General features: G+C 38.3%; 1 pseudogene; it reads left to right on the top strand.

Annotated features, from left to right (window-relative positions):
* The first annotated feature begins 1,776 nt into the window (after window positions 1–1,776).
* On the top strand, window positions 1,777–9,610 carry LOC113069633 (protein CASC1-like; annotated as a pseudogene).
* The last annotated feature ends 384 nt before the right edge of the window (window positions 9,611–9,994 follow it).

The following is a 9,994-nucleotide window of genomic DNA, read 5'->3' as shown; positions in this document are numbered from 1 at the left end:
TTTTAACTGTATATTTATCAAAGAATCTTAACCACTGAACAAATATTGCTTAACACAACGGTTTTCATCATTGATGATAATGATAAAGTTTCTTAAACACACAATCAGCATATTAGAATGATTTCTGAAGGATCATGTGACACTGAAAATTGGAATAAAGTTGTTTCAAAATTGGAATATTTCACAGTATTATGTTTTTTGATCAAATAAACACAGCTTTGGTGAGAATAAAAGACTCCTTTCATAAACGTTAATAAATCAAATTCCATTCATTTGAACCCAAGATGATAGAAAGGAAAAATGTGAGGGATAGAATGTCATAGAAGCTGAGGGTAAGGTATCTCAGAGGTCACCAGAAACCTTGCAATCTGCTCTTCTTGACTGCAAAAGGACAAACTATCCAAAGGCAAATCTGCAAACTAAACTATAGGGGGAAAAAAAGCTCAAAAACAAAACATCCCCCGTCCACGACAGCCATGAAGACAAATCCAATTATTTGTGTCTCATGTTGCAAATTTGTTCTAATAGATGGAATAGGAAAATAAATAAGTGCCTGCAAAAGGAAACAAAGGGAAGCGATTTCTAATTAACATGAAAGAGAGACGAAGAGACGTGTTAGTAAACCCATCTTTCATCCTTCTCCACTCCTCATAGCCGGCGCATTTGTTTGTGCCGAATGTTGTCTTTCAGAGGGAAGCGTGTTTCCGTTTCGCCGGCAAATTAAATGTCAACAGATTTATAACATCAGCTCCAATCTCATTTTTTTCTGGAGCGTTTTGTCGATTTTATTGTTCATTAAGCGTTTTTTTCTTTCTTTGCATTGCTTGCGCTCAAGCGGCTTTTTTTGTCACATCTTGGCTTTGAAGATCACAAAAGCTCGGGACAATAATTAGGTTTAGTGTAATTACGAACTGAGCATAATGAAAGAGTTGAAGGGAAATGTCTGGCCCTATCTGCTCACTGCCTCTCTCCAGATAACCATTAATCCCACATTAGCCCTGCACTGTCACTCTAAACAACGGCTTTGAGTATGATCAGATGACCCCGACCAGGTCACACACAAATGCTGAATGTGATATCAGAGATGTGGAGAGAGGTCAGATCGCTCCACCTGCTGTGTAAAACACTGAAGTTTAGATGCTGTCAGCACTAAACCCTAAACAACCATAGTAATGAGAAAGGAAAAAGTCATCTATCCATGCTAAAAGTCGGGGCTGGCCTCACACACACCTAAACCAACAATATCTGGTTTTCTGTTGTTCAACTCAAGCCAAGTTGAACAAAACGCATGGTGAACAGTGTTTTTTTTTTTTTTTGTCTTTCTCATTTTGACAAGAAAACACCTAAATACCCCAGTAACTTACCTGATTTAGGGCTTTTATTCTCTTCATGCTGTGTGTCAATGAGCAACTGTTCTGCACCTGAATAAGCTGCAAGCTCCTTTGGCAGTCTGTAGACAAGAGCTGTTTCCGCTGCGTAGTGTAGATCATACTACAGAGCAAAAAATTATGTTTGGTAATTAATTTGCTCAAACCTATTAGACAACTGAATATTATTATAAAGTCTTAAATACACTGACAGACAGACGATAGATAGCTGGATAGAGAGATATGACAACATCATATTTACAAAACAATATCAATGATCCAAACAAATGTAATGATGTTATTGTCTGTCTATGTAACACGTGGCTGCGTTTGTCATGACAATGTCACGCTCCCGTTTCAGTGTCTGGATAGACATGTGGTGTGTAAAAGCACACAGATGAAACTCCAGATGGCGAGGACAGACCTGTGCAGCGCGATGCAGGGAAGAACAGCCTGGGTGTGTGGACAGGTTCCCAAAAGGCTGGATGTGTGGCTTCTGCCAGCCTTCCTCAAGACGAGCGAGGACTGTCCCACACATGTGAAGTGCAAATTACCTTTGATCAGCAGATTATTTTAGGATAATTAATTTATCACACTTATAACATCGCCCCTCAAAGGTTTACTCACTTTGCAATGGGGTAGTGGCTGGAATGATAAGCGTCAATTTAGGGAAACTGGTGCAGTTTTGCAGAACAGATCACCTCGAGCTGTCCCTGAAAAAAAAAGAGGATTCAGTTCAATATTATGTTGACAAATAGACACTCTTATAACTCTGAAAACCTCGTTATGACTAAAACGTGTCATGCTTTTTGAAAATAACCTTACCATAACCAGTTATAAATGTCTAGTGTGATGAGACAGTATGAGAAACAGAAATAGTTGTAAAGTAGCTAAATTTTAATACTACAGTAGTATAACGCATTTCAAAATGATTCCGGTTTACAATTGGCAGTTGGAATGAGGCTAACTGTTAACTGACTCACCTCGGAATACATTATTTTTAGTTTACTTAATCATAAACCCAAACAGTTTAACGTGAATTGCAATGTGGTGAAGATGATGAAAACACACTGCGTGCTGAAAAAACGAAGACGACTTCGCGCCATCTTGTGTAAAAAGACAATATTGCTGCAACCGTCAAAGCGTTACCAGGAGATGGCAATATTGAACCTTTTATGCAAGTTTATTTCTTAGAAAATCAACAACACTTCTCTGGACTATTGTATCAAGCAGATGAGTACACTTTTAATGTTTGTTTGGCATTTCTTCACCACATTTTCTTCTGGGGACATGTCCTCCTGATAACCGTGCTCCGCTTAGAGCTGAGTGATTGTTTTCCATCTCGCGTGCGTCATCGCCATAGTGAGAGGAGGACGCGCGCCTGCTGCCTGGGAGCTCATAAATACTGTGTGAGCCAAGTTTTAACAATGGTTTAAAGAAAAATATTAGTAATAGTACGAACAAACCTGCATATATACATATATAAATATATACACACACACATTTGTTTTTGTGAAAAGTGGGGACATCCCATATTAGGCGTAATGGTTTTTATACTGTACAAACTGTATATTCTATGGCCCTTCACCAACCCTACACCTAACCCTCACAGGAAACTTTGTGCATTTATACTTTCTCAGAAAAAAAAAAAACTCATTCTGTATGAGTTTTGAAAAATGGGACATGGGTTAATGTCCTCATAAATCACCCTCTGTGTCATACCCATGTCATTATACAGAGCTGTGTCCTGATATGTCACAAAAACAAGAGCACACACACAAACACACACACACACACACACACACACACACACACACACACACTCTTTGTAGAAAATGTATAGAACAACTTCAAACTTTTAATCAAAATTAAAAAAAAAAAAAAATTATAATTGAAAGAAAAATAATCTCCTCAGATTTCACACTATAAATAAATAATAAGCATTTTGAATCCAGACTGCAAAAAACAAAGGAGGAAACATCAGCAAGGCTGAGAGGGAGAGACTGCAAAGAGAGGCAGATGAACAAAGACGGAGAGAGGAAGGTCCATCTGTAATATTTATTCAATTAAATCCGTTTTTAATCGAAAATAAATCTGTATACTGTGTTTCTGTCCTGTAGAAGAAGCTTATATCATCGCTGAGCGTGAGGAGAATTAACGGCTGGAGAGGGAGCGAATAGAACAAGAGAAACAAGAGCAACTCGAGTTTAAGGTCTTTTATTTGAACATTCATAGTCGTGTTGCAGACATTTCCCTGCAGGATTTAGTGTCATATGCAGCTGTCTGTACTGATGGATTGCTTGTGACAAGTTTAAATGTGATGATTGATTGACACCTGTCAAAATCCACAGGACAGAGAGCGCAGAGAGGATGAGCTGAATGAACTGCGGCACATTCTAGGTGAGAATGGCTCTGCAGTCACTGCGTGGGAATCTGAATGCAAGGACAAAGCTAAGGTATAAGACTCATGAAACCCTATTCAGATGCCTCAGGCTGATACTGGGGCTACAGGTATGTTAAGTGCTGATTTGGTCTCTGGTCGTTACATGCGTTGCGATGGCAGCCCAGATCCATCAGTGCAGCCAGAAATCAACTCCTTCATCAGTTTGTGGAGAGAAGGCTCAGAATCCCAAATCCATCAGGTCTTGGAAAACTGTGCTCTGGGTCTTCAGGTGAGACCAATACTATGGATCTGCTGTTTTAATAGTTTATTCAAGTTAGTTATTGATGACAGAGATGCTAATATAGTTCTCGTTCTTGGTTTGAATGGACCTTTCTCTTGGACAGTTGAGAAACAAACTGCACTTTCTCTTGAGCAAGGTTCCTGACCCCAGTGTTGCTCAGCAGTATCGAGAAACACTCTTGTGTCTACAGAGTCTTATCCACTGCAAACCTAACCAGGCCACTGAGGAGCTTTTGAAGGCAAGAGATCTTCCTATGAAGCTCACGTAGTGAAGGGCTGGGAAATGAGAGAGGTACATCTTTGGATGTAATCTAGGACGGTCTGCAAGAGATCAAAGAGAATAATTTCCATTAATTGTCATTTACTATTGCCCCTCATCATAGCTGTTAGAAACCGGTCTCCAGGTCTTCCCCTATACCACCCAGCAGTCTCGTGCTCAGAGCTCTGCATCAGTGAGGCTGGATGAACACAGTAGCACTGTTGCCTCATTGTCTGTAGGGGTCACTGTAGATCTGCCTGACTCAATATTGTTTCTGGAGGATCCACGTGGCACGTTGGGATCCTATCAGTGTACAATTCACAACACACATGTAGCATCAGATTGTGTATTGTATATACAGCATTTGCTTTAAACCCTCCCTGTTAAAGCTGCAGTAGGGAACTTTTGACGCTCTAGCGGTTAATAAACAGAACTGCTCGCGTCTTGCGGAAGAACATTGTAGCCGGAGCTACTTCTCTCTGTTTATGTCTATGAAGAATCACAAAGGTACTGGGTTACTCCGCCGCAGTACCCCGAAGCAATCTAAAATAGTCCGAATATAAACACTTATTATAGGTGTACCCTAGTGATTCAGGACAAGCTAAAAACACGGTTTGGAAAATGGATTCATGGTGTACTCGCTTATTATGTTCATTTTTCTACATTTTGAACACAAACAAAGTTACGGACCGCAGCTGTTTGGTTGTTTTTTACCGGGAGTGCATGACTTTCTGCAAATGGCAATAGGAGCACTGGGAGGAGCCAGAGGAGCTTGGTTTTTTCACAGATTATCTGTCTCATATTCTACTGTCAGGACATAATGACAGGTTTAATAAATATGTAAAAAAAAATATATATATTTTTTTTTTTACAAAAGTTCCCTACAGCACCTTTAATTTCACATCTTAATATTTGACTGCATGCCTGTTTATTATGAAGGTATTTTTGATTCAAATTAACTGAGCACCTGTGGCAGTGCGATTTGTAGTTGTAGAGAAAAGCCACACATGTGTATCAGTAAATTTGAAGTCACAGAGTGAAATGTTTTAAGAGTTGCAAACCTGTAGCCTTTTTTTCTCTCCCACAAACACAACACAACAGTTACACCTTCTCAAATTCTTCATTGCAGGTGCACAAATCCTATTCTACAAATCACACATTTAGAAACTCGTACGCTCACATTTTTGAAACAATTGCTGCAGTGAATGTGGTGCAAAACGCATTTACACACCCGCATCAAGAAATGTGCAGTCGTGGAGAAATGTTGAACATCCGCAAATCAGTACGTGAATTCATCAAATGAGAGTTGCACACTTGTAGAATATTTTCTCAGAATGTCTTGTATATTTTTCTAACACAAACACAAAGTACATAACTACAGCTTCTTGAATCTGCTGCGATGAAGCTCAAACACTGTTTTTTTCGCTTTCAAGCGACAAGTTTCGCGCTCTCCTTTTTGCACCGAGATATTTGGTTCAAAAGTGTTTTGTGCATCTGTAGAGTTAGTGGGCGGGACTGTTTAGAGATTACAGAATTTCAGCCAATCAGAAGAGCTACTGAGCCAGTAGGTATACGCCCCAAGCAGTTTTACGCCCCTGTTGTTCCTCATGCGTCCAGTAGGGGGAGGCAGTATATTAGTATATGAGCCCAGTCATTTATAAGAACAGCAGACCATATCTATATGTATGATAGCAGCAGACCTTCTTGAAGCGATACGGATGAGGTATGTTAAATAATCTGCTAAAGTACTTGTTGTTGATTGTATTGTGTAATGATGCAACATTTATTATTTATAAAAGATTGATCAATTAAATAAGAAAGAATAGCGATATCAATTCAAAAGATGGATCAGTTTATTTCGAGAGGCAAAAGTACTTGATTGAGTCAGATGTTCTGTCTGACTCAAACTTAACTAACCACAGTCTATCATCAATGGACAAAAAAAAAAAAACAATCAAAGTGACTTGACACTTTTTCCAAGTGTTCCATCAATATTGTTCATTGAAGATCAGGAGCGAATTGATGTTATCTACACTCAGATGACTTCAATTTTGGATGGCACACCTACACACACCCACAGTGACCAGATCAGATTCATTATGGATGTCCCTTTTCCAGAGGTATGGTCTTGTGTGTTAGTTGTGCTCTGCATGGTGTCATATTCACATTGTTTTTAATGTCAAATAGTTTATCCATAATGTTAGATAATTTCTATAAAATAATAGTTTTGTGCTTAATATAGAAAAGGAACTTTGGATTTTGTTGTAAAAAAAAAAAAAAAGCAAAATGATGCTTGGCTTATTTGGGCTGTGATAAATCTTTCTCTGGTAGTCCATCATCTGTGCTCTTGCTGTTGTGAAAGATGTGTCCATCTTGGAGGCTGAGGAGAAATTCCTTCGAGGACCTGTCATTGACGCAAGGTACTGTAAGGATCCTATAAAGGAAAAAAAAATTGAAACATGACATCCTGCCATTATTTATAAATAACCATTGTTTTCTACCACTATGCAACTTTTGCTTTTTTATTTATTTTTATCAGTGAGTGGGATCATTTTGACCGCAGGATAAAGAAACAATTAAAGAAGAGTGGCAAACCATTGGAGAGTCATCTACAGGAGTCATGCTGTTAAGAAATAACCAAGTCATGGTGTTAATAAATTTTTTTTGTGAACAACAATATTGTCTTTCTTTTAAATGACCCTTGGAACTTTAGAAAATTGTTAAATTTTGTTGGTCTTCATAAAATGCTATGTAGAACATGTTCTGTTGCTGTATAACGAGCAATTGTGAATTGTAAAGCAAATATTTCATTTAGGATCCATATGATTACACAGTACTGTATGTCTAATGGCCTGAATATGGTTAATATCTAAATATAACTTAATATAAATTCACAACATCATATATCAGTCAATCTCTGTATATAAAAACAGTTTATAAATATATATAAATAATACATTTTACAGTAGGTCATAGGTCTGCAGCCTCCCCCTACTGGACGCATGAGGAACAACAGGGGCGTAAAACTGCTTGGGGCGTATATCTACTGGCTCAGTAGCTCTTCTGATTGGCTGAAATTCTGTAATCTCTAAACAGTCCCGCCCACTAACTCTACAGATGCACAAATCACTTTTGAACCAAATATCTCGGTGCAAAAGGGAGAGCGCGAAACTTGTCGCTTGAAAGCGAAAAAACAGTGTTTGAGCTTCATCGCAGCAGATTCAAGAAGCTGTAGTTATGTACTTTGTGTTTGTGTTAGAAAAATATACAAGACATTCTGAGAAAATATTCTACAAGTGTGCAACTCTCATTTGATGAATTCACGTACTGATTTGCGGATGTTCAACATTTCTCCACGACTGCACATTTCTTGATGCGGGTGTGTAAATGCGTTTTGCACCACATTCACTGCAGCAATTGTTTCAAAAATGTGAGCGTACGAGTTTCTAAATGTGTGATTTGTAGAATAGGATTTGTGCACCTGCAATGAAGAATTTGAGAAGGTGTAACTGTTGTGTTGTGTTTGTGGGAGAGAAAAAAAGGCTACAGGTTTGCAACTCTTAAAAACATTTCACTCTGTGACTTCAAATTTACTGATACACATGTGTGGCTTTTCTCTACAACTACAAATCGCACTGCCACAGGTGCTCAGTTAATTTGAATCAAAAATACCTTCATAGTTTATAGCACATCTGTTTCTGCAGGTCAGCACTGGCGGGCAGACTGCATTTCTGAGGCATCGTAAAACACAGAGACCCGCATCTCCTTTAAGATGAATGCATTCTATGCCTTCACATTACTGCAGGAGTCATACTCTAACATGCCTTTTCAGTCATGGGAGCTGAGGCCTCTGAGCCAAGACTCAGCTTTGTTCACAATCACTGGAGCTCTTATTGAAGTCAGCATCACTGTCAAGGCAAGAGAAGCCCTGTCCAAAAATACACACATCTGAAAAATCGTTTAAATATCTACTTTAAAACATAGAAATGTAGAACTTTTCTGTAGTCGTGTTGGTTTCATATAATGGTTTTGAACATTTTATTTTATACATGTATTCACAATTTTTTAAGGATATGCAAGTTACAAATTTAATACATTTCTTGATGATAATTCTTACAATTAACTAGTTGCTTATTAGAATGCCCATTATTAACATATTAACAGTTTATTATTACTTTTAAAACATACAAGCATATTCTGCAACCAATAACTAATACCTAAAATTAACAACTACCTTACTATTAATAAGCAACAAATTAGGAGTTTGAGGCAAAGTCTCAGTTAATGGGTTGTTAATAGCGAGAATTGGACCTTAAAAATAAAGTGTGACAAAAAAGTGAATATATCACTGACTAGATGCACTCAAATTATTGCATGCTTGAACTGCATTTTTTTTTTAAATATTTCTAAATAACCACCAATTCAAGGCCAGGCTGTTTTCCATACATGTGGGAAGTATGGGAAGTGGATGAGTCCCTCAGATCTGCGGAAGGCCATGCAGAGAACTGGAATCAATATATTTGTGAACGAGTATTCAGACAAGTACGTCAGCATCAACCCAAAGATAACCAAGGGGCTGAATTGCCTTACACTCAAAAACATTTTCTGTATTGTCATTAAATTGTTCCATGAACTTTTAACATTAAGTACTGATCCGTTAACAGTCTATTACACAGAAGGTTCTTCATAGTGGAAAAAGGTTGATGTGAACCTTCCTTTTGGACCCTTATTTCAAAGTGTAGAGTTTCCTCATTAATTCCTTTTTAAATAGACCAGCTATACAAACCCATGATGTAACTTTTTATTTATTTTCTTTCCACTTCTTGGACCCATTAATAGAGCACACAGTGTATGAACAAATGGCTCGAATGTCCTCAGCCATGGCTTTTTCATGGAGCCGCTGGAACACACAATGCGGACAAGAGCATCTTGTTCTTCAGGTCTGTCATACACAGACTGACTGAAGCACTACTGAACTATTCTATACATAGCAGTACCTTTGACCTTTATCTTTTTGAGTCTGTAGGCCTGTGAACAGTTGGAAGCCGGGCCTGTGGCTGAAGAGACATGGTCTCTTTACCTGCTGCGTGCTCAGAGGAACCTGCATCTGAAGATGGAGGAGCATGACAACAGCTTCTCTCCTGAGCTGGCCAAGGGCAGCGAGTCCACTCCACCTTTCTGCACATGCTCAAACAGGACATGAGCACCGAGGGCCAAGCCAGAGTCCGTCAGTCTCACCATCTCTGCACAGACACTGGAAAGAGGCTCCTGTGTGCAACACGTGTCCTTACATACTCCTAAAAGAGGAGAAAGCATACGCATCCAGAAAGACTACATGCATACACAATAATATCTCCGGTATTTGATACCCGTTTTGAACAGTCATTGCTACATCTTGATGATATGCTGAGATGTAATAACACCCTGTAAAATTTATTATAAGCAGTGGGACCCAAATAATACTCTGAATAATTATTTATAAGATAAGCAATAAATATATACACAGTAGATAGAAACTAATAACAGCATGTGCACCAAATTCTTCATGGGGAAACTGTTCCTACATGCCAGAATATTACAGAAACTTGCAAGTGTATTTAATTCTAAAAACTTTAAAAACAAATTAGATTTTATTATAATATCAAAAACAACTAAATAAGAACACACCCAAGCATGAGTATTAAA

Source organism: Carassius auratus, unplaced genomic scaffold (assembly GCF_003368295.1).
Source record: "Carassius auratus strain Wakin unplaced genomic scaffold, ASM336829v1 scaf_tig00001979, whole genome shotgun sequence".
Taxonomy (NCBI): domain Eukaryota; kingdom Metazoa; phylum Chordata; class Actinopteri; order Cypriniformes; family Cyprinidae; genus Carassius; species Carassius auratus.
The sequence above is the reverse complement of the archived record's forward strand: the minus strand, read 5'-3'. Positions and strand labels throughout refer to the sequence as shown.